Genomic DNA, 26,324 nt, shown 5'->3' on the forward strand with positions numbered 1-26,324 from the left:
CCGCCCTCTACATCGTATCACCGCCCTTTACATCGTATCACCGCCCTTTACATCGTATCACCGCCCTCTACATCGTATCATCGCCCGCTACATCGCATCACCGCCCTCTACATCGTATCACCGCCCTCTACATCGCATCACCACCCTCTACATCATATCGCCACCCTCTACATCGTATCACCGCCCTCTACATCATATCGCCACCCTCTACATCGTATCACCGCATCGCATCACCGCCCTCTACATTGCATCACTGCCCTCTACATCGTATCACCGCCCTCTACATCGTACCACCGCCCGCTACATCGTATCAATGCCCTCTACATCGTATCAATGCCCTCTACATCGTATCACCGCCCTCTACATCGTATCACCGCCCTCTACATCGTATCACCGCCCTCTACATCGTATCACCGCCCGCTACATCGTATCACCGCCCGCTACATCGTATCACCGCTCTCTACATCATATCACCGCCCTCTACATCGCATCACCACCCTCTACATCGCATCACCACCCTCTACATCGCATCACCACCCTATACATCGCATCACCACCCTCTACATCATATCACCACCCTCTACATCATATCACCGCCCTCTACATCGCATCACCACCCTCTACATCATATCGCCACTCTCTACATCATATCGCCGCCCTCTACATCGTATCACCACCCTATACATCGCATCACCACCCTCTACATCGCATCACCACCCTCTACATCATATCACCGCCCTCTACATCGTATCACCGCATCATATCACCGCCCTCTACATCGCATCACCACCCTCTACATCGCATCACCACCCTCTACATCGCATCACCACCCTCTACATCGCATCACCGCCCTCTACATCGCATCGCCTCCTTCTACATCATATCACCGCCCTCTACATCATATCACCACCCTCTACATCGCATCACCACCCTCTACATCGCATCACCACCCTCTACATCGCATCACCACCCTCTACATCGCATCACCACCCTCTACATCGCATCACCACCCTCTACATCGCATCACCACCCTCTACATCGCATCACCACCCTCTACATCATATCACCGCCCTCTACATCGCATCACCACCCTCTACATCGCATCACCACCCTCTACATCGCATCACCACCCTCTACATCGCATCACCACCCTATACATCGCATCACCACCCTCTACATCGCATCACCACCCTCTACATCGCATCACCACCCTCTACATCGCATCACCACCCTCTACATCGCATCACCACCCTCTACATCATATCGCCACCCTCTACATCGTATCACCACCCTCTACATCATATCGCCACCCTCTACATCGTATCACCGCATCGCATCACCGCCCTCTACATCGCATCACCGCCCTCTACATCGTATCACCACCCTCTACATCGCATCACCACCCTATACATCGCATCACCACCCTATACATCATATCACCGCCCTCTACATCGCATCACCACCCTCTACATCGCATCACCACCCTCTACATCGCATCACCACCCTCTACATCATATCGCCACCCTCTACATCGTATCACCGCATCGCATCACCGCCCTCTACATCGCATCACCGCCCTCTACATCGTATCACCACCCTCTACATCGCATCACCACCCTCTACATCGTATCACCACCCTCTACATCGCATCACCACCCTCTACATCGCATCACCGCATCATATCACCGCCCTCTACATCGCATCACCACCCTCTACATCGCATCACCACCCTCTACATCATATCGCCACCCTCTACATCATATCGCCGCATCATATCACCACCCTCTACATCGCATCACCACCCTCTACATCGCATCACCACCCTCTACATCATATCGCCACCCTCTACATCGTATCACCGCATCATATCACCGCCCTCTACATCGCATCACCACCCTCTACATCGTATCACCACCCTCTACATCATATCACCGCCCTCTACATCGCATCACCACCCTCTACATCGCATCACCACCCTCTACATCGCATCACCACCCTATACATCGCATCACCGCCCTCTACATCATATCACCGCCCTCTACATCGCATCACCACCCTCTACATCATATCACCGCCCTCTACATCGCATCACCACCCTCTACATCATATCACCACCCTCTACATCGTATCACCACCCTCTACATCGCATCACCGCCCTCTACATCATATCACCGCCCTCTACATCGCATCACCACCCTCTACATCATATCGCCACCCTCTACATCGTATCACCGCATCATATCACCGCCCTCTACATCGCATCACCACCCTCTACATCGCATCACCACCCTCTACATCATATCACCGCCCTCTACATCGCATCACCACCCTCTACATCGCATCACCACCCTATACATCGCATCACCACCCTATACATCGCATCACCACCCTCTACATCGCATCACCACCCTATACATCGCATCACCGCCCTCTACATCATATCACCGCCCTCTACATCGCATCACCACCCTCTACATCGCATCACCACCCTCTACATCGCATCACCACCCTCTACATCGCATCACCACCCTCTACATCGCATCACCACCCTCTACATCGCATCACCACCCTCTACATCGCATCACCACCCTCTACATCGTATCACCGCATCGCATCACCGCCCTCTACATCGCATCACCGCCCTCTACATCGTATCACCGCCCTCTACATCGTATCACCGCCCTCTACATCGTATCACCGCATCGCATCACCGCCCTCTACATTGCATCACTGCCCTCTACATCGTATCACCGCCCTCTACATCGCATCACCGCCCTCTACATCGCATCACCGCCCTCTACATCGTATCACAGCATCGTATCACCGCCCTCTACATCGTATGACCGCATCGTATCACCGCCCGCTACATCGCATCACCGCCCTCTACATCGCATCACCGCATCGTATCACCGCCCTTTACATCGCATCACCGCCCTCTACATCGTATCACCGCATCACCGCCCTCTACATCGTATCACCGCCCTCTACATCGTATCACCACCCTCTACATCGCATCACCGCCCTCTACATCGCATCACCGCCCTCTACATCGCATCACCGCCCTCTACATCGTATCACCGCATCGTATCACCGCCCTCTACATCGCATCACCGCCCTCTACATCGTATCACCGCCCTCTACATCGTATCACCGCCCTCTACATCGTATCACCGCCCGCTACATCGTATCACCGCCCGCTACATCGTATCACCGCTCTCTACATCGTATCACCGCCCTCTACATCGTATCACCGCCCTCTACATCATATCACCATCCTCTACATTGTATCACTGCTCGCTACATCGTATCCCCTCTACATCGTATCACCGCCCGCTACATCGTATCACAGCCCGCTACATCGCATCACCGCCCTCTACATGGTATCACCGCCCTCTACATCGTATCACAGCATCGTATCACTGCCCTCTACATCGTACCACTGCCCGCTATATCGTATCACCGCCCTCTACATCATACCACTGCCCGCTACAACGTATCACCACCCTCTACATCGTACCACCGCCCGCTACGTCGTATCACCGCCCGCTACGTCGTATCACCGCCCGCTACGTCGTATCACCGCCCTCTACATCGTATCACCGCCGCTACATCATATCACTGCCCTCTACATTGTATCAAAGCCCGCTACATCGTATCACCGCCCTCTACATCGTATCACTACCCTCTACATCGTATCACCGCCGCTACATCATATCACTGCCCTCTACATTGTATCACCGCCCTCTACATCGTATCACCGCCCTCTACATCGTATCACCGCCGCTACATCATATCACTGCCCTCTACATTGTATCACCGCCCTCTACATCGTATCACCGCCCTCTACATCGTATCACCTCCTTCTACATCGTATCACCGCCCTCTACATCGCATCACCACCCTCTACATCGCATCACTGCCCTCTACATTGTATCACCGCATCATATCACCGTCCTCTACATCGTATCACCGCCCTCTACATCGCATCACCGCCCTCTACATCGTATCACCGCCCTCTACATCGCATCACCGCCCTCTACATCGCATCACCGCCCTCTACATCGCATCACCGCCCTCTACATCGCATCACCGCCCTCTACATCGCATCACCGCCCTCTACATCGCATCACCGCCCTCTACATCGCATCACCGCCCTCTACATCGCATCGCCTCCTTCTACATCGTATCGCCGCCCTCTACATCGTATCACCGCCCTCTACATCGTATCACCGCATCGTATCACCACCCTCTACATCGCATCACCGCCCTCTACATCGCATCACCGCCCTCTACATCGCATCACTGCCCTCTACATTGTATCACCGCATCATATCACCGTCCTCTACATCGTATCACCGCCCTCTACATCGCATCGCCGCCCTCTACATCGCATCACCGCCCTCTACATCGCATCACCGCATCGAATCACCGCCCTCTACATCGCATCACCGCCCTCTACATAGTATCACCGCATCGTATCACTGCCCGCTACATCGTATCACCGCCCTTTACATCCTATCACCGCCCGCTACATCCTATCACCGCCCGCTACATCGTATCACCGCCCGCTACATCGTATCACCGCCCGCTACATCGTATCACCGCCCGCTACATCGTATCACCGCTCTCTACATCGTATCACCGCCCTCTACATCGTATCACCGCCCTTTACATCATATCACCATCCTCTACATTGTAGCACTGCTCGCTACATCGTATCCCCTCTACATCGTATCACCGCCCTCTACATCGTATCACCGCCCTCTACATCATATGACCGCATCGCATCATCGCCCGCTACATTGTACCACCGCCCTCTACATCGTATCACCGCCCTTTACATCGTATCACCGCCCTTTACATCGTATCACCGCCCTTTACATCGTATCACCGCCCTCTACATCGTATCATCGCCCGCTACATCGCATCACCGCCCTCTACATCGTATCACCGCCCTCTACATCGCATCACCACCCTCTACATCGTATCACCGCCCTCTACATCATATCGCCACCCTCTACATCGTATCACCGCATCGCATCACCACCCTCTACATCGTATCACCACCCTCTACATCGCATCACCGCCCGCTACATCGTATCAACGCCCTCTACATCGTATCACCACCCGCTACATCGTATCACCGCCCTCTATATCGTATCACCGCCCTCTACATTGAACCACCGCCCGCTACATCGTATCACCGCCCTCTACATCGTATCACCGCCCTCTACATCGTATCACCGCCCTCTACATCGTATCACCGCCCTCTACATCATACCACTGCCCGCTACATCATATCACCGCCTGCTACAATGTATCACCGCCCTCTACATCGTACCACCGCCCGCTACATCGTATCAATGCCCTCTACATCGTATCACCGCCCTCTACATCATACCACTGCCCGCTACATCATATCACCGCCTGCTACAATGTATCACCGCCCTCTACATCGTATCACCGCCCTTTACATCCTATCACCGCCCGCTACATCCTATCACCGCCCGCTACATCGTATCACCGCCCGCTACATCGTATCACCGCCCGCTACATCGTATCACCGCCCGCTACATCGTATCACCGCTCTCTACATCGTATCACCGCTCTCTACATCGTATCACCGCCCTCTACATCGTATCACCGCCCTTTACATCATATCACCATCCTCTACATTGTAGCACTGCTCGCTACATCGTATCCCCTCTACATCGTATCACCGCCCTCTACATCGTATCACCGCCCTCTACATCATATGACCGCATCGCATCATCGCCCGCTACATTGTACCACCGCCCTCTACATCGTATCACCGCCCTTTACATCGTATCACCGCCCTTTACATCGTATCACCGCCCTCTACATCGTATCATCGCCCGCTACATCGCATCACCGCCCTCTACATCGTATCACCGCCCTCTACATCGCATCACCACCCTCTACATCATATCACCGCCCTCTACATCATATCGCCACCCTCTACATCGTATCACCGCCCTCTACATCATATCGCCACCCTCTACATCGTATCACCGCATCGCATCACCGCCCTCTACATTGCATCACTGCCCTCTACATCGTATCACCACCCTCTACATCGCATCACCGCCCGCTACATCGTATCAACGCCCTCTACATCGTATCACCACCCGCTACATCGTATCACCGCCCTCTATATCGTATCACCGCCCTCTACATTGAACCACCGCCCGCTACATCGTATCACCGCCCTCTACATCGTATCACCGCCCTCTACATCATACCACTGCCCGCTACATCATATCACCGCCTGCTACAATGTATCACCGCCCTCTACATCGTACCACCGCCCGCTACATCGTATCAATGCCCTCTACATTGTATCACCGCCCTCTACATCATACCACTGCCCGCTACATCATATCACCGCCTGCTACAATGTATCACCGCCCTCTACATCGTACCACCGCCCGCTACATCGTATCAATGCCCTCTACATCGTATCAATGCCCTCTACATCGTATCACCGCCCTCTACATCATACCACCGCCCGCTACATCGTACCACCGCCCGCTACATTGTATCAGCGCCCTCTACATCGCATCACCGCCCTCTACCTCATATCAACGCCCTCTACACCGTACCACTGCCTGCTACATCGTATCACCACCCTCTACATCGGATCACCGCCCGCTACATCGTATCACCGCCCTCTACGTCGCATCACCGCCCTCTACATCGTATCACCGCCCGCTACATTGTATCAATGCCCTCTACATCGTATCACCACCTGCTACATCGCTACCGAGAATGACTGCGTGCCGAGACCGCCGATGAAGATAATAATGATGATGATAAAATGTGATAATATTCTGATTAATAAAAAAATATACTGAAGATAATAATATTAGTGATGATGATAATAACAACGGTATGACGCAATGACGGTACAGGAGCCCTATATGGTCCTATAAAGGAGACATGGCAGTGGGGTCACATGAACTCCCTGCTGAAGGTGGGATGACGCCGCTGAGCCCCCTCAGTGATAGATTTTCTCATCTGTCCGGTGATTGTCCTCATTGGTCGATCGATCACACATTATAGTGAATAAAGCCTTCATTTCATCTCCGGCTGCGTTGGGGCGCGCACTGACTGCGCTTCCCTCCTCTCCTTCCTCGTCTCTATTTATCTGGTGATAATGGATTTCCAGGCTCTCTTATCAATGTAAATATTTCATACCGTTTAAGTGTGTTTACCAATCAATTCACACATGACTTGCTCCACGTGCCGCACACAGGCTTTAACCCTTTCCTCTCCCAGCCGGCCGATAACCCACGCCTATCCGGGGGGTAAGGAGTCCGGAGATGGTGCCACGTGCCACACACAGGCTTTAACCCTTCCCTCTCCGAGCTGGCCCATAACCTGTGCCTATCAGGGGGTAAGAAGTCTGGAGATGGTGCCACGTGCCGCAGGCAGGCTTTAACCCTTTCCTCTCCCAGCCAGCCAATAACCCACACCTATCTGGGGGAACGGAGTCCGGAGATGGTGCCACGTGCCACAGACAGGCTTTAACCCTTTCCTCTCCAAGTTGGCCGATAACCCGCGCCTATCTGGGGGTACGAAGTACGAAGGTGGTGATCCTGCGGGGGAAATTCCAGGTTAATTGAAGTAAAAAGAGCCCCAGCTGAGTTCACTCTACACATTGCATCTGATTTATCCAACTTTATTGCCCATCCAGAGCTGCCAGCGGTGTCACTAGGGCTGGTGTCACCTAGAGTGATAAAACATGGTGTCACCCCCCCCATAGGGCTCTCTCCTGTCTAGCTAGCCACAGTGGCCTGCATGGCGCTGGGCAGGCTAGGTTGGGTTGTCATGGATGGGAGTGACACCATCGCGGTTGGATATTACCTCCTACTTGATGGTGTCACCCAGGTGCAGTCCACTCCCCCCCCCCCCCCCCCAGCAACACCACTGTTAGCTGCTTCTGTCCTGTAGATACTGAGACTGACCGATGCTGTGCACTCGCTGAAACTATTCAAAGTAAGGGCTTAGTGGGAGGTTCTGCCCAAACTATAATGATGAATTGCACTCCTGGCATCCCGGGGGGGGGGGGCAACCTGTGCAAGGGTCTTACCAAGGATGCCACTCAGTGTGGTGTACCTGCAGGGGATGCCTGTAATTCTAATTCAGGCTCTGTGCACCAGGGAAAGTTACAGGAGTAGGGAGGATTCTGGGAAACCTCGTCCGCAGCTAAATACACTTTATAAGGTTGAAAGGAAGAAAAATGTAAAATCTCCAGCAGGAACGGAAATGGCGTGTATTGGGGGTCATTCACATTTCTGTGGTGCGGTAACATGCATGCACTGCGTCGCATTACGTGACGGCATCCCGCAGAAATCAACAGCTCGCCAATCAATGGCAGGGAACGTCCAGGAATTCAGACATGACACAAAGACCGCACCGCACCACAGACAGTTATGGTGCGCCACGGTATGGCACCCTTGCATGTAATTACTATGCAGTAATGCACATTACAGCAGCGCACCGGTCTGGGTGGACCCAGAATCTCCTCATCAGTGAAGGTAGATTTGGATTTCCTTGAGGGATTGCACGCGGTTTGATGGTGTTTGGTGGCACCGAGGGGACAGTTGTGGAATGACAGTACAGCTGGGATTGGACACGGCGGGGGGGGGGGGGGGGGGGGGGGGGGAGTCGGGGTGCTGAATGCCCCCTTTGTTAGCCGCACAAACGCCTTTCGTGTCTGAGGGCCGCAAACGCCTCCATCTACCACCAGATTAAAGGGGAACTCCGGGTTTGTGTATAGAGCTGGTCTACAAGTCAGCTTGTGATTGGAAGTCACATGACCTCTCCTATGCTACTCTGTTGCTGAGATTCCATAAATCGGAGGATTGCTATTCCCTGCGACCAGAACAGGAGGCGGGAATTCCCAGCCTACTCGTCCCCCTGCACTTGTCACTGTTAGGCAGCAGGTGGCACTGTAGTCTCATTTGAGCTCTTTTCAGGCATCTCTTTTCCAGCTTGTTGAGAAATATATAAAACATAAAAGGTTTGCAGTAGAGAGAGAGACATTTATTACTCAGGTTTAGAAACCGTCCAGCCACATCTCCGGCGTCTCTGCCCTTCACCCCGATTCTTCATCACACATCATATACCATATAAAGCAAGATACCAGAAAATGAACAAATAGATACAGAGTAACCATAACATTGCAGGAGAAAGTTCCTTAAAATATACTTTGTGTTTATAGCCAGCAGGTGGCAGTCTGGTCTGCTTTACTGATCTTCTCCGCTATCTTTTTACACCTTGTTGAGAAATTATATATATATATATATATATATATATATATATATATATATATATATATATATATATATATATATATATATATATATATATATATATATATATATATATATATATATATATATATATATATATATATATATATATACACACACACACACACATACATACACACATACATACACACACACAGTGGATATAAAAAGTCTACACACCCCTGTTGGTAAAATGTCCGGTTTCTGTGATAAAAAAATGAAACAAAGATAAATAATTTCAGAACTTTAAAGTGATTGTAAGGGTTCGTTTTTTTTTGTTTTTTTTTAAATAACAAACATATCATACTTACATCCACTGTGCAGTTTGTTTTGTACAGAGTGGCCCCGATCCTGGTCTTCTGGGGTCCCTCAGCAGCTCTCACGGCTCCTCCCCACATCAGATAACCCAGTAGAAGAAGCGCTCTCCTGCGGGGGGGTTACCTTGCGGACACGCTCCTGAGTCCATCATTCGGCATCCATAGCCGCCGAATGTATGACTCGGCCCCGCCCCCCCGGCGCCATTGGATTTGATTGACAGCAGCGGGAGCCAATGGCTGCGCTGCTATCAATCTATCCAATCAGGAGGCGAAAACCCCGGGCAGAGAGACAGCGCGTCCCCTCCGGGTCGGGTTCCAGGGCTCAGGTAAGTAAAACGGGGGGCTGGGGGGCCGGGCACTGCCAGGTGTTTCTTTACCTTAATGCATAGGATGCACGAGGGGTTACAACCCCTTTAATGTGACCTATAAACTGTACAACTCAATTAAAAAACAAACTGAAATCTTTTAGGGGGGAAGTAAAAATAAAAAAATAAAATAATGAGGTTGCATTAGTATGCACACCCTCTTATAACTGGGGATGGCGCTGTGTTCAGAAATGAGCAATCACATTCAAATTCATGTTAAATAGGAGTCAGTACACACCCACCATCATTTAGAGTTCCTCTAATTAACTCCAAAGTTCAGCTGTTCTAGTAGGTCTTTCCTGATATTTTCTTAGTCGCATCCCACAGCAAAATCCATGGTCTGCAGAGAGCTTCCAAAGCTTCAGAGGGATCTCATTGTTAGAAGGTGTCAGTCAGTCAGGAGAAGGGTCCAAGGCATTAGATATACCATGGAACACAGTAAAGACAGTCATCATCAAGTGGAGAAAATCTGGCACAACAGTGACATCACCAAGAACTGGACGTTACCCCAAAATTGATGAAAAGACGAGAAGAAAATTGGTCAGGGAGGCTGCCAAAAGGCCGACAGCAACATTAAAGGAGCTGCAGGAATATATGACAAGTCCTGGCTGTGTGGTGACAACAATCTCCCGTATTCTTCATATGTCTGGGCTAAGGGGTAGAGTGACGGCAGACTTTTCTTACCAGGAAAAACATCCAAGCCCGGCTACATTTTGTAAAAACACATCTGAAGTCTCCCAAAATCATGTGGGAAAATATGTTCTGGTCTGATGAAACCAAGGTTGAACCTTTTTCCATAATTCCAAAAGATATGTTTGGTGTAAAAACAACACTGCACATCACCAGAAGAACACCATACCCACCGTGAAGCATGAAACAGGGGCCTTAGTCAAGGTAGAGGGAATTATGAACAGTTCCAAATACCAGTCAATATTGGCACAAAACCTTCAGGCTTCTGCTAGAAAAGCTGAACATGAAGAGGAACTTCATCTTTCAGTAAGACAACGACCCAAAGCATCCATTCAAATCAACAAAGGAATGACTTCACCAGAAGAAGATTCCCAGCCAGAGACCAGACCTGAATCCCATTGAAAATCTGTGGGGTGATGTGAGGAGGGCTGTGCACAGGAGATGCCCTCTCAATCTGACAGATTTGGAGTGTTTTTGGGCAAATATTGGCAAGTCAAGATGTGCCATGCTGATAGACTCCTCCCCAAAAACACTGAGTGCTGGAATAACATCAAAAGGAGCTTCACCAAAGTATTAGTGTAAGGGGTGTGCAAACTTATGTCACCTGATTATTTTTTTATTTCTACTTCCCTCCACCTAAAGGATTTTAGTCTTAGGGGGGAACGCAGTTCCGGCCCCTTCAGCACTGAATGTATGTAATGGTAAGGGGTGTGCTGGAGGGTCTACTGTTGCTGGGGGATATATTGTCACTAGAGGGGATTTATTTTTGCAATGGGGTCCTATGTTACTGGGAGGAATCTACTGTTGAGGGGGGGGGGGTCTACTGATGCTGGCTACTGGGAGATCTGCTGTTACTACTGGGGGTCCATTGGTGCTTGGTTGGTATTTCATTGCAGGGGTCCCGTGGTGGGAGGTGGGTGTCTATTGTTGTGAGGAGGATCTGTTGATGGAGGGGGACTATTGTTGTTGGGGGGGGGGCATTGTTGCTGGGGGTGTATATTGCTTCTGTGGGGTCTATTATTGCTGGTGGGGGGTCTATTGTTGCTGGGGGGGTCTATTATTGCTGGGGGGTCTATTATTGCTGGGGGGGTCTATTATTGCTGGTGGGGGGCTATTGTTGTTGGGGGGTCTATTGTTGCTGGTGGCGGGCTATTGTTGCTGGGGGGGTCTATTATTGCTGGGGGGGGTCTATTATTGCTGGTGGGGGGCTATTGTTGTTGGGGGGTCTATTGTTGCTGGTGGGGGGGCTATTTTTGCTGGGGGGTCTATTATTGCTGGTGGGGGGGCTATTTTTGCTGGGGGGGCTATTATTGCTGGCGGGGGGCTATTGTTGCTGGCAGCAGATCTATTTTACTGTATTTCTTGTAATCATTACCAAATTCCATAAAAATTACTTAGAACCACAAAATGGTACTTGGTTCTGTACTCTCTAAAATGCTGTTCCTATTCTCTGATAATAAAAGCCCTATATACAGTATCTCACAAAAGCGAGTAGACCCCTCACATTTTTGTAAATATTTTTTCTTTTTTTTTGTTTGCCATACCTCCTTAGACCCAGTCTGTCCACACAGTGAGGTGGTGGTCCTCCGATGACAGGACAGAGTGAGGTGGTGGTCCTCCGGTGACCGGACAGAGTGAGGTGGTGGTCCTCCGATGACAGGACAGAGTGAGGTGGTGGTCCTCTGGTGACCGGACAGAGTGAGGTGGTGGTCCTCTGGTGACAGGACAGAGTGAAGTGGTGGTCCTCCGGTGACCGGACAGAGTGAGGTGGTGGTCCTCTGGTGACAGGACAGAGTGAAGTGGTGGTCCTCCGGTGACAGGACAGAGTGAAGTGGTGGTCCTCTGGTGACAGGACAGAGTGAGGTGGTGGTCCTCTGGTGACAGGACAGAGTGAGGTGGTTGTTCTCCGGTGACCGGACAGAGTGAAGTGGTGGTCCTCTGGTGACAGGACAGAGTGAGGTGGTGGTCCTCCGATGACAGGACAGAGTGAGGTGGTGGTCCTCTGGTGACAGGACAGAGTGAAGTGGTGGTCCTCTGGTGACAGGACAGAGTGAAGTGGTGGTCCTCCGATGACAGGACAGAGTGAAGTGGTGGTCCTCTGGTGACAGGACAGAGTGAGGTGGTGGTCCTCTGGTGACAGGACAGAGTGAGGTGGTTGTTCTCCGGTGACCGGACAGAGTGAAGTGGTGGTCCTCTGGTGACAGGACAGAGTGAGGTGGTTGTTCTCCAGTGACCGGGCAGAGTGAGGTGGTGGTCCTCCGGCGACCGGACAGAGTGAGGTGGTGGTCCCCGATGACAGGACAGAGTGATGTGGTGGTCCTCTGGTGACAGGACAGCGTGAGGTGGTGGGAAGCTGGGGGCAGCACAGCGATGGGAAGAGCCCCAGACTGGAGGACATGGAGTTTGTTCAGAAACAATTGTTTTCCACCTGTGTTCCATCTCAGTTCTGCTGATCTTCTGCAGCCTCTCCCTGTCTCCATGCACACCGTACTGCCCCTTTGCACATCTCCAAGCACTCCTGTCTATGGCAGAGCCGGGCCGGAGGTCGGTCATTGTACATCTCCAGGCACTCCTGTCTATGGCAGAGCCGGGTTGGAGGTCGACCACTGCACATCTCCAGGCACTCCTGTCTATGGCAGAGCCGGGCCGGAGATCGGTCATTGTACATCTCCAGACACTCCTGTCTATGGCAGAGCCGGGTTGGAGGTCGACCATTGCACATCTCCAGACACTCCTGTCTATGGCAGAGCCGGGTCGGAGGTCGGTCATTGCACATCTCCAGGCACTCCTTACTATGGCAGAGCCAGGCCGGAGGTCGATCATTGCACATCTCCAGGCACTCCTTACTATGGCAGAGCCAGGCCGGAGGTCGATCATTGCACATCTCCAGGCACTCCTTACTATGGCAGAGCTGGGCCGGAGGTCGACCATTGCAGATCTCCAGGCACTCCTTACTATGGCAGAGCCAGGCCGGAGGTCGATCATTGCACATCTCCAGGCACTCGTTACTATGGCAGAGCCAGGCCGGAGGTCGACCATTGCACATCTCCAGGCACTCCTTACTATGGCAGAGCCAGGCCGGAGGTCGATCACTGCACATCTCCAGGCACTCCTTACTATGGCAGAGCCGGGCCGGAGGTCGGTCATTGTACATCTCCAGGCACTCCTGTCTATGGCAGAGCCGGGCCGGAGGTCGGTCATTGTACATCTCCAGGCACTCCTGTCTATGGCAGAGCCGGGTTGGAGGTCCGTCATTGCACATCTCCAGGCACTACGGTGATGGCGATACGGCATTTCTCAGGGGAATTTCTGATGGTGACACCGGAGGACCATGTCTGTGTCATGTGAGCTGAGATGACCATTGAAAGCCCATGTGACGGGGTGACAACACAGGAGAACAATTAAGAGACAGGAACAGAGCGTTGTCACCCTATACCAGGATAATCAAAGCTGCAGATTTACAAAGACTGAAGATGAGAATCGCATGGTAAAGATTTTATAGATAGTTCTGTAATTCTGGTGAGGAATTCAGAAGATTGGCGGAGCCCCAGTACCGAGCCCCTCCTTAGCCTGCCGCCGCCTCTGCCCGCCCGCTCTCCTGGATGGGACGCAGCTGTACAACCAGCTCACGTTGTGTCATTTCTGCTCGGCTGGCACTTTCCATCCCCCGGGATGTCAGCACTTGCCGCCTGCAGATCCGCAATCACATGTGACGGCCAGCAAGAATGCCATTCTATGAATAGAAGTGTCACTGACTGTCATGGGAGACACGTGCAGAGGACGGACACACACGGAGGACACGTACAGAGGACAGACACACACGGAGGACACGTACAGAGGACGGACACACACGGAGGACACGTACAGAGGACGGACACACACGGAGGACACGTACAGAGGACGGACACACAGGGGACACGTACAGAGGACAGACACACACGGAGGACACGTACAGAGGACGGACACACAGGGGACACGTACAGAGGACGGACACACACGGAGGACACGTACAGAGGACGGACACACAGGGGACACGTACAGAGGACGGACACACGGAGGACACATACACGGGGGACACATACAGAGGACGGACACACACAGAGGACACGTACAGAGGACGGACACACAGGGGACACGTACAGAGGACGGACACACACGGGGGACACATACAGAGGACGGACACACACGGAGGACACGTACAGAGGACGGACACACAGGGGACACGTACAGAGGACGGACACACACGGAGGACACGTACAGAGGACGGACACACAGGGGACACGTACAGAGGACGGACACACGGAGGACACATACACGGGGGACACATACAGAGGACGGACACACACAGAGGACACATACAGAGGACGGACACACACAGAGGACACGTACAGAGGACGGACACACAGGGGACACGTACAGAGGACGGACACACAGGGGGGACACGTACAGAGGACGGACACACACGGAGGACACGTACAGAGGACGGACACACAGGGGACACGTACAGAGGACGGACACACACGGGACACGTACAGAGGACGGACACACACGGGGAACACATACAGAGGACGGACACACACGGGGGACACACACGGAGGACGGACACACGGGGGACACATACAGAGGACGGACACACACGGGGGACACATACAGAGGACGGACACACACGGGGGACACACACGGAGGACACATACAGAGGACGGACACACAGGGGACACGTACAGAGGACGGACACACACGGAGGACACATACAGAGGACGGACACACACGGGGGACACACACGGAGGACACGTACAGAGGACGGACACACAGGGGACACGTACAGAGGACGGACACACGGAGGACACATACACGGGGGACACATACAGAGGACGGACACACACAGAGGACACATACAGAGGACGGACACACACAGAGGACACGTACAGAGGACGGACACACAGGGGACACGTACAGAGGACGGACACACACGGGGGACACATACAGAGGACGGACACACACGGGGGACACACACGGAGGACGGACACACGGGGGACACATACAGAGGACGGACACACACAGAGGACACGTACAGAGGACGGACACACAGGGGACACGTACAGAGGACGGACACACACGGGGGACACATACGGAGGACACGTACAGAGGACGGACACACAGGGGACACGTACAGAGGACGGACACACACGGGGAACACATACAGAGGACGGACACACACGGGGGACACACACGGAGGACGGACACACGGGGGACACATACAGAGGACGGACACACACGGGGGACACACACGGAGGACACGTACAGAGGACGGACACACAGGGGACACGTACAGAGGACGGACACACACGGAGGACACATACAGAGGACGGACACACACGGGGGACACACACGGAGGACACGTACAGAGGACGGACACACAGGGGACACGTACAGAGGACGGACACACGGAAGACACATACACGGGGGACACATACAGAGGACGGACACACACAGAGGACACATACAGAGGACGGACACACACAGAGGACACGTACAGAGGACGGACACACAGGGGACACGTACAGAGGACGGACACACAGGGGACACATACAGAGGACGGACACACAGGGGACACATACAGAGGACGGACACACACGGGGGACACATACAGAGGACGGACACACACGGGGGACACACACGGAGGACGGACACACGGGGGACACATACAGAGGACGGACACACACGGGGGACACATACAGAGGACGGACACACACGGGGGACACATACAGAGGACGGACACACACGGGGGACACATACAGAGGACGGACACACACGGGGGACACATACAGAGGACGGACACACACGGGGGACACATACAGAGGACGGACACACACGGGGGACACACACGGAGGACACGTACAGAGGATGGACACACACGGAGGACACGTACAGAGGACGGACACACACGGAGGACACATACAGAGGACGGACACACGGAGGACACATACAGAGGACGGACACACAGGGAGGACACGTACAGAGGACGGACACACAGGGAGGACACGTACAGAGGACGGACACACAGGGAGGACACGTACAGAGGACGGACACACAGGGAGGACACGTACAGAGGACGGACACACAGGGAGGACACGTACAGAGGACGGACACACAGGGAGGACACGTACAGAGGACGGACACACAGGGAGGACACGTACAGAGGACGGACACACAGGGAGGACACGTACAGAGGACGGACACACAGGGAGGACACGTACAGAGGACGGACACACAGGGAGGACACGTACAGAGGACGGACACACAGGGAGGACACGTACAGAGGACGGACACACACGGAGGACACGTACAGAGGACAGACACACACGGAGGACACGTACAGAGGACGGACACACAGGGGACACGTACAGAGGACGGACACACGGAGGACACATACACGGGGGACACATACAGAGGACGGACACACACGGGGGACACGTACAGAGGACGGACACACACGGGGGACACGTACAGAGGACGGACACACACGGAGGACACGTACAGAGGACAGACACACACGGAGGACACGTACAGAGGACGGACACACAGGGGACACGTACAGAGGACGGACACACGGAGGACACATACACGGGGGACACATACAGAGGACGGACACACACAGAGGACACGTACAGAGGACGGACACACGGAGGACACATACAGAGGACGGACACACACGGGGGACACATACAGAGGACGGACACACACGGGGGACACACACGGAGGACACGTACAGAGGACGGACACACACGGGGGACACGTACAGAGGACGGACACACACGGGGGACACGTACAGAGGACGGACACACACGGGGGACACGTACAGAGGACGGACACACACGGGGGACACGTACAGAGGACGGACACACACGGGGGACACGTACAGAGGACGGACACACACGGGGGACACGTACAGAGGACGGACACACAGGGAGGACACGTACAGAGGACGGACACACAGGGAGGACACGTACAGAGGACGGACACACAGGGAGGACACGTACAGAGGACGGACACACAGGGAGGACACGTACAGAGGACGGACACACAGGGAGGACACGTACAGAGGACGGACACACAGGGAGGACACGTACAGAGGACGGACACACAGGGAGGACACGTACAGAGGACGGACACACAGGGAGGACACGTACAGAGGACGGACACACAGGGAGGACACGTACAGAGGACGGACACACAGGGAGGACACGTACAGAGGACAGACACATAGGGGACACGTACAGAGGACGGACACACATGGAGGACACGTACAGAGGACGGACACACAGGGAGGACACGTACAGAGGACGGACACACAGGGAGGACACGTACAGAGGACGGACACACAGGGAGGACACGTACAGAGGACGGACACACAGGGAGGACACGTACAGAGGACGGACACACAGGGAGGACACGTACAGAGGACGGACACACAGGGAGGACACGTACAGAGGACGGACACACAGGGAGGACACGTACAGAGGACGGACACACAGGGAGGACACGTACAGAGGACGGACACACGGGGAATAATAAGATGCCTGCAATCCTCTTCCTGTGCAGAGCTCACATCAGACGGAGGGGGTTATGTCATCTACCTAGAGTTGCCACCTCATCCCTTTAAACCCGAACACCTTTGAATTACACGGGTTCTGAGGCTAATTAAATGCAGATAAGGCACCAAGTGAGTTTAATTACCACCTTAATCAGCCTCAGAAGCTGTGTAATTCATATGTGTTCTGGTTTAAAGGGATGAGGTGGCAACCATACATCTACAATCCTGGCATGTTTCAGGCACTGGGAGCTGGAGGAGGTGTGGGGGAGGGAGCCTTGCCATAACAGAGAAGGTGGGTGACTCAGGGTGAATCACGTTGGGTAGAGTAGTCCCAGTCCCATAGGTGGGTGCGGACAGATGGTGGTCACAGTGACACGTCTCTGCGCCATGTGCACAGCAGCGTGCTGCCGACGATCACACAATCCAAGCACAATTGATTCCATTAATTGTAGCTGAGAGGCCTCATTAGCAGCCAGTGACCTAATTAGCAAATATTCCGACTACAGCTGTGCACCCTTCAGCCTGAAATATGAACTGTCTGTGCTGCCAGCCACTCACATGTCAGGAAAGAGAAAAGCAGCAACACAGACAGTTCCTCTTCTCATATACAGTGCCTGGAAAAAGTATTCATACCCCTTGAGATTCTCCACATTTTGTTACAACCAAAAACATAAATGTATTTTATTGGGATTTTATGTGATAGACCAACACAAAGTGACACATAATTGTGAAGTGGAAGGAAAATGATAAATGATACAAATAAATATGTGAAAAGTGTGGGGGAGGGGCATTTGTATGGCGCCCCCCGGAGTCAATACTTTGTAGAACCCCCTTTCTCTACAAGTCTTTTTGGGGATGTCTCTACCAGCTTTGCACATCTAGAGAGGACATTTCTGCCCATTCTTCTTTGTAAAATATCTCAAGTTCTGTCAGATTGGATGGAGAGCGTCTGTGAACAGCAATTTTCAAGTCTTGCCACAGATTCTCAATGTGATTTAGGTCTGGACTGTGACTGGGCCATTCTAACACATGAATATGCTTTGATGTAAACCATTCCATTGTAGCTCTGGCTGGATGTTTCGGGTCGTTGTCCTGCTGGAAGGTGAACCTCCGCCCCAGTCTCAAGTCTTTTGTAGACTCTAACAGGTTTTCTTCTAAGATTGTCCTGTATTTGTCTCCATCCATCTTCCCATCAACTCTGACCAGCTTCCCTGTCCCTGCTGAAGAAAACCATCCCCACCACATGATGCTGCCACCACCATGTTTCACGGTGGGGATGGTGTGTTCAGGGTGATGTGCAGTGTTAGTTTTCCCCACACATAGCGTTTTACTTTTAGACCATAAAGTTGAATTTTGGTCTCATCTGACCAGATCACCTTCTTCCACATGTTTGCTGTGTCCTCCACATGGCTTCTCACAAACTACAAACAGGACTTCTTATGACTTTCTTTCACCAATGTCTTTCTTCTTGTCACTCTTCCATAAAGGGCAGATTTGTGGAGAACACGACTAATAGTTGTCCTGTGGACAGATTCTCCCACCTGAGCTGTGGATCTCTGCAGCTCCTCCAGAGTTACCATGGACCTCTTGGCTCTTCTCTGATGAATGCTCTCCTTGCCCGGCCGGTCAGTTTAGGTGGACGGCCATGTCTTGGTAGGTTTGCAGTTGTGCCATACTCTTTCCATTTTCCGATGATGGATTGAACAGAGCTCCGTGAGATGTTCAAAGCTCGGGAGATTTTTTTTATAACCTAACCCTGCTTTATACTTCTCCACAACTTTATCCCTGACCTGTCTGGTGTGTTCCTTGGCCTTCATGATGCTGTTTGTTCACTAAGGTTCTCTAACAAACCTCTGAGGGCTTCACAGAACAGCTGTATTTATACTGAGATTAAATGACACACAGGTGGACTCTATTTACTAATTAGGTGACTTCTGAAGACAATTGGTTCCTCTAGATTTTAGTTATCAGAGTAAAGGGGGATGAATAGAAATCCCCCCCCACACTTCACATATTTATTTGTATCATTTATCATTTTCCTTCCACTTCACAATTATGTGACACTTTGTGTTGGTCCATCACATAAAATCCCAATAAAATACATTTACGTTTTTGGTTGTAACAAAATGTGGGGAATTTCAGGGGGTATGAATACTTTTTCAAGGCACTGTAAAAATATCTGAGACCCCCCAGTATGAGGAGATCTCCGGGTTGTGTCAGATTTATATTTGTATCTCCTGATCCCAGACCCCAACATTGTATCTCCTGATCCCAAACCCCAACATTGTATCCCCTGATCCCAGACCACAACATTGTATCCCCTGATCCCAGACCCCAACATTGTATCCCCTGATCCCAGACCCCAACATTGTATCTCCTGATCCCAGACCCCAACATTGTATCCCCCTGATCCCAGACCCCAATATTGTATCTCCTGATCCCAGACCCCAACATTGTATCCACCTGATCCCAGACCCCAACATTGTAACCCCTGATCCCAGACCCCAACATTGTATCCCCTGATCCCAGACCCCAATATTGTATCCACCTGATCCCAGACCCCAACATTGTATCCACCTGATCCCAGACCCCAACATTGTATCCCCTGATCCCAGATCCCAACATTGTATCCCCTAAACCCAGACCCCAACATTGTATCCCCTGATCCCAGACCCCAACATTGTATCCACCTGATCCCAGACCCCAACATTGTAACCCCTGATCCCAGACCCCAACATTGTATCCCCTGATCCCAGACCCCAATATTGTATCCACCTGATCCCAGACCCCAACATTGTATCCACCTGATCCCAGACCCCAACATTGTATCCCCTGATCCCAGATCCCAACATTGTATCCCCTAAACCCAGACCCCAACATTGTATCCCCTGATCCCAGACCCCAACATTGTATCCCCTGATCCCAGACCCCAACATTGTATCCCCTGATCCCAGACCCCAACATTGTATCCCCTGATCCCAGACCCCAACATTGTATCCCCCTGATCCCAGACCCCAACATTGTATCCACCTGATCCCAGACCACAACATTGTATCCCCCTGATCCCAGACCCCAACATTGTATCCCCTGATCCCAGACCCCAACATTGTATCCCCTTGATCCCAGACCCCAACATTGTATCCCCTGATCCCAGACCCCAACATTGTATCTCCTGATCCCAAACCCCAACATTGTATCCCCTGATCCCAGACCCCAACATTGTATCCCCTGATCCCAGACCCCAACATTGTATCCCCTGATCCCAGACCCCAACATTGTATCCCCTGATCCCAGACCCCAACATTGTATCCCCTGATCCCAGACCCCAACATTGTATCCCCCTGATCCCAGACCCCAACATTGTATCCACCTGATCCCAGACCACAACATTGTATCCCCCTGATCCCAGACCCCAACATTGTATCCCCTGATCCCAGACCCCAACATTGTATCCCCTTGATCCCAGACCCCAACATTGTATCCCCTGATCCCAGACCCCAACATTGTATCTCCTGATCCCAAACCCCAACATTGTATCCCCTGATCCCAGACCCCAACATTGTATCCCCTGATCCCAGACCCCAACATTGTATCCCCTGATCCCAGACCCCAACATTGTATCCCCTGATCCCAGACCCCAACATTGTATCCCCTGATCCCAGACCCCAACATTGTATCCCCTGATCCCAGACCCCAACATTGTATCCCCTGATCCCAGACCCCAACATTGTATCTCCTGATCCCAGACCCCAACATTGTATCCCCTGATCCCAGACCCCAACATTGTATCTCCTGATCCCAGACCCCAACATTGTATCCCCTGATCCCAGACCCCAACATTGTATCCCCTGATCCCAGACCCCAACATTGTATCCCCTGATCCCAGACCCCAACATTGTATCTCCTGATCCCAGACCACAACATTGTATCCCCCTGATCCCAGACCCCAACATTGTATCCCCTGATCCCAGATCCCAACATTGTATCCCCTGATCCCAGACCCCAACATTGTATCCCCTGATCCCAGACCCCAACATTGTATCCCCTGATCCCAGACCCCAACATTGTATCCCCTGATCCCAGACCCCAACATTGTATCTCCTGATCCCAGACCACAACATTGTATCCCCCTGATCCCAGACCCCAACATTGTATCCCCTGATCCCAGATCCCAACATTGTATCCCCTGATCCCAGACCCCAACATTGTATCCCCTGATCCCAGACCCCAACATTGTATCCCCTGATCCCAGACCCCAACATTGTATCCCCTGATCCCAGACCCCAACATTGAATCCCCTGATCCCAGACCACAACATTGTATCCCCTGATCCCAGACCACAACATTGTATCCCCTGATCCCAGACCCCAACATTGTATCCCCTGATCCCAGACCCCAACATTGTATCCCCTGATCCCAGACCACAACATTGTATCCCCTGATCCCAGACCCCAACATTGTATCCCCTGATCCCAGACCCCAACATTGTGTCCACCTGATCCCAGACCCCAACATTGTATCTCCTGATCCCAGACCACAACATTGTATCCACCTGATCCCAGACCCCAACATTGTATCCCCTGATCCCAGACCCCAACATTGTATCCCCTGATCCCAGACCCCAACATTGTATCTCCTGATCCCAGACCCCAACATTGTATCCCCTGATCCCAGACCCCAACATTGTATCCCCTGATCCCAGACCCCAACATTGTATCCCCTGATCCCAGACCACAACATTGTATCCCCTGATCCCAGACCCCAACATTGTATCCCCTGATCCCAGACCCCAACATTGTATCCCCTGATCCCAGACCCCAACATTGTGTCCACCTGATCCCAGACCCCAACATTGTATCCCCCTGATCCCAGACCACAACATTGTATCCCCTGATCCCAGACCCCAACATTGTATCCCCTGATCCCAGACCACAACATTGTATCCACCTGATCCCAGACCCCAACATTGTATCCCCCTGATCCCAGACCACAACATTGTATCCCCCTGATCCCAGACCCCAACATTGTATCCCCTGATCCCAGACCCCAACATTGTATCCCCTGATCCCAGACCCCAACATTGTATCTCCTGATCCCAGACCACAACATTGTATCCACCTGATCCCAGACCCCAACATTGTATCTCCTGATCCCAGACCCCAACATTGTATCTCCTGATCCCAGACCCCAACATTGTATCCCCTGATCCCAGACCACAACATTGTATCCCCCTGATCCCAGACCCCAACATTGTATCCCCTGATCCCAGACCCCAACATTGTATCCCCTGATCCCAGACCCCAACATTGTATCTCCTGATCCCAGACCCCAACATTGTATCCACCTGATCCCAGACCCCAACATTGTATCCACCTGATCCCAGACCCCAACATTGTATCTCCTGATCCCAGACCCCAACATTGTATCTCCTGATCCACAGCAGGGCGGTCAGATTTAAGGAATGACAGAATAATCAGATCACAAGGTGACAGTCGCATGAAGTAAGCAGTAAGGGACACAGGCTGAAGAGCTTGCAATCTATTGGATACAGAGTGCGGCCCCTTTCATCCTACGCTGTATAAGTCTGCTGCCCGTCCTTGTCCCCGCAGGTGAAAGCTCAAACCCGCTGGCTGCCCTTTCTGGAGATTCAGCACATTCCCGGTGATGGGATCCCCTGGTCTGATCCCGAGATTTCCCAACAAGCTGGAAAATTTCTGCTTCATTAGAGGCAGCGACCCTCATAGATGGTATGTGGTCTGCCAGCCGGCTTTATAATGAATGGTCTGCCAGCCGGCTTTATAATGAATGGTCTGCCAGCCGGCTTTATAATGAATGGTCTGCCAGCCGGCTTTATAATGAATGGTCTGCCAGCTGGGCTCCATTATAATGAATGGTCTGCCAGCCGGCTTTATAATGAATGGTCTGCCAGCTGGGCTCCATTATAATGAATGGACTGCCAGCCGGCTTTATAATGAATGGTCTGCCAGCCGGCTTTATAATGAATGGTCTGCCAGCCGGGCTCTCTTATAATGACCAGTCTGCCAGCCGGCTTTATAATGAACGGTCTACCAGCCGGCTTTATAATGAACGGTCTGCCAGCCGGGCTCTGTTATAATGACGGTCTGCCAGCCGGGCTTATAATGATGGGCTTGCCAGCCTAGCTGTTATAATGAATAGTCTGCCAGTCAGGCTTATAATGAACGCTCTGCCAGCCATCTTTATAATGAACGGTCTGCCAGCCGGGCTCTGTTATATGAATGGTCTACCAGCAGGCTTTATAATGAACCGTCTGACAGCCGGGCTTATAGTGAACGCTCTGCCAGCCGGGCTCCATTATAATGAACAGTGTGACAAGAGAAATACTGCAGGCGTTCTCTCTCTCTCTCTCTATATACAGTATATAGACACACAGACACACACAATATACGGCCGTCAGTGGCGGCGAACCTCTATACCCCACAATGTATGAATTGCGCACACTCACCGGTCCGGTGGTCTCGGTGCTGCGGTGGTCTCAGGCACGGTGGAAGGATGCTCGGCACTGTCTATCCCATGTCTATCCACTACAGAAAATGCTGCATGCACAGCACAGCCTGCTGGGAGGTCGGAGGGAGTGCGGAGATGGCTGGGAGGAATACGAGATCGCGGAGAGTCAGGAGGGGCGAGGAGTGCGCTGCATGGAGACGGGACAGTCATAGGAGACGGGACAGTCATAGGAGAGGGGAGACGGGACAGTCATAAGAGATGGGAGACGTGACAGTCATAGGAGATGAAAGACGGGACAGTCATAGGAGATGAAAGACGGGACAGTCATAGGAGACGGGACAGTCATAAGAGATGGGAGACGGGACAGTCATAGGAGACGGGACAGTCATAGGAGATGGGAGACGGGACAGTCATAGGAGACGGGACAGTCATAGGAGATGGGAGACGGGACAGTCATAGGAGACGGGACAGTCATAGGAGATGGGAGACGGGACAGTCATAGGAGACGGGACAGTCATAGGAGACGGGACAGTCATAGGAGACGGGAGATGGGACAGTCATAGGAGACGGGACAGTCATAGGAGATGGGAGACGGGACAGTCATAGGAGACGGGACAGTCATAGGAGATGGGAGACGGGACAGTCATAGGAGACGGGACAGTCATAGGAGACGGGAGAAGGGACAGTCATAGGAGACGGGACAGTCATAGGAGACGGGACAGTCATAGGAGACGGGAGATGGGACAGTCATAGGAGACGGGAGACGGGACAGTCATAGGAGACGGGAGATGGGACAGTCATAGGAGACGGGACAGTCATAGGAGACGGGAGACGGGACAGTCATAGGAGACGGGACAGTCATAGGAGACGGGAGATGGGACAGTCATAGGAGACGGGAGACGGGACAGTCATAGGAGACGGGAGATGGGACAGTCATAGGAGACGGGAGATGGGACAGTCATAGGAGACGGGACAGTCATAGGAGACGGGACAGTCATAGGAGACGGGAGACAGGACAGTCATAGAAGACGGGACAGTCATAGGAGACGGGACAGTCATAGGAGACGGGAGACAGGACAGTCATAGAAGACGGGACAGTCATAGGAGACGGGAGAAGGGACAGTCATAGGAGACGGGACAGTCATAGGACACGGGACAATCATATGAAACGGGAGACGGGACAGTCATAGGAGACGGGAGACGGGACAGTCATAGCAGACGGGACAGTCATAGGAGACGGGACAGTCATAGGAGACGGGAGACAGGACAGTCATAGGAGACGGGACAGTCATAGGAGATGGGACAGTCATAGGAGACGGGACAGTCATAAGAGACGGGACAGTCATAGGAGATGGGAGACGGGACAGTCATAGGAGACGGGACAGTCATAGGAGACGGGAGACGGGACAGTCATAAGAGACGGGACAGTCATAGGAGATGGGAGACGGGACAGTCATAGAAGACGGGACAGTCATAGGAGACGGGAGACAGGACAGTCATAGAAGACGGGACAGTCATAGGAGACGGGAGAAGG

General features: G+C 52.5%; 1 protein-coding gene across 3 annotated transcripts in view; it reads right to left on the bottom strand.

The window, feature by feature from the left end:
- Window positions 1–24,926, bottom strand: part of RAP1GAP (RAP1 GTPase activating protein) — a 165,427-nt gene extending 140,501 nt beyond the window's left edge. The window contains exon 1 of one of the 3 annotated variants that reach the window (XM_073601468.1): window positions 24,789–24,926. The gene's annotated coding sequence lies outside the window, so the exon portion shown is untranslated. The remainder of the gene's footprint in view (window positions 1–24,788) is intronic. The other 2 variants (XM_073601469.1, XM_073601470.1) reach the window with 2 other exon arrangements.
- Between the last annotated feature and the right edge of the window lie 1,398 nt (window positions 24,927–26,324).

Source organism: Aquarana catesbeiana, linkage group LG10, assembly GCF_042186555.1.
Source record: "Aquarana catesbeiana isolate 2022-GZ linkage group LG10, ASM4218655v1, whole genome shotgun sequence".
NCBI classification, from domain to species: Eukaryota; Metazoa; Chordata; class Amphibia; order Anura; family Ranidae; genus Aquarana; species Aquarana catesbeiana.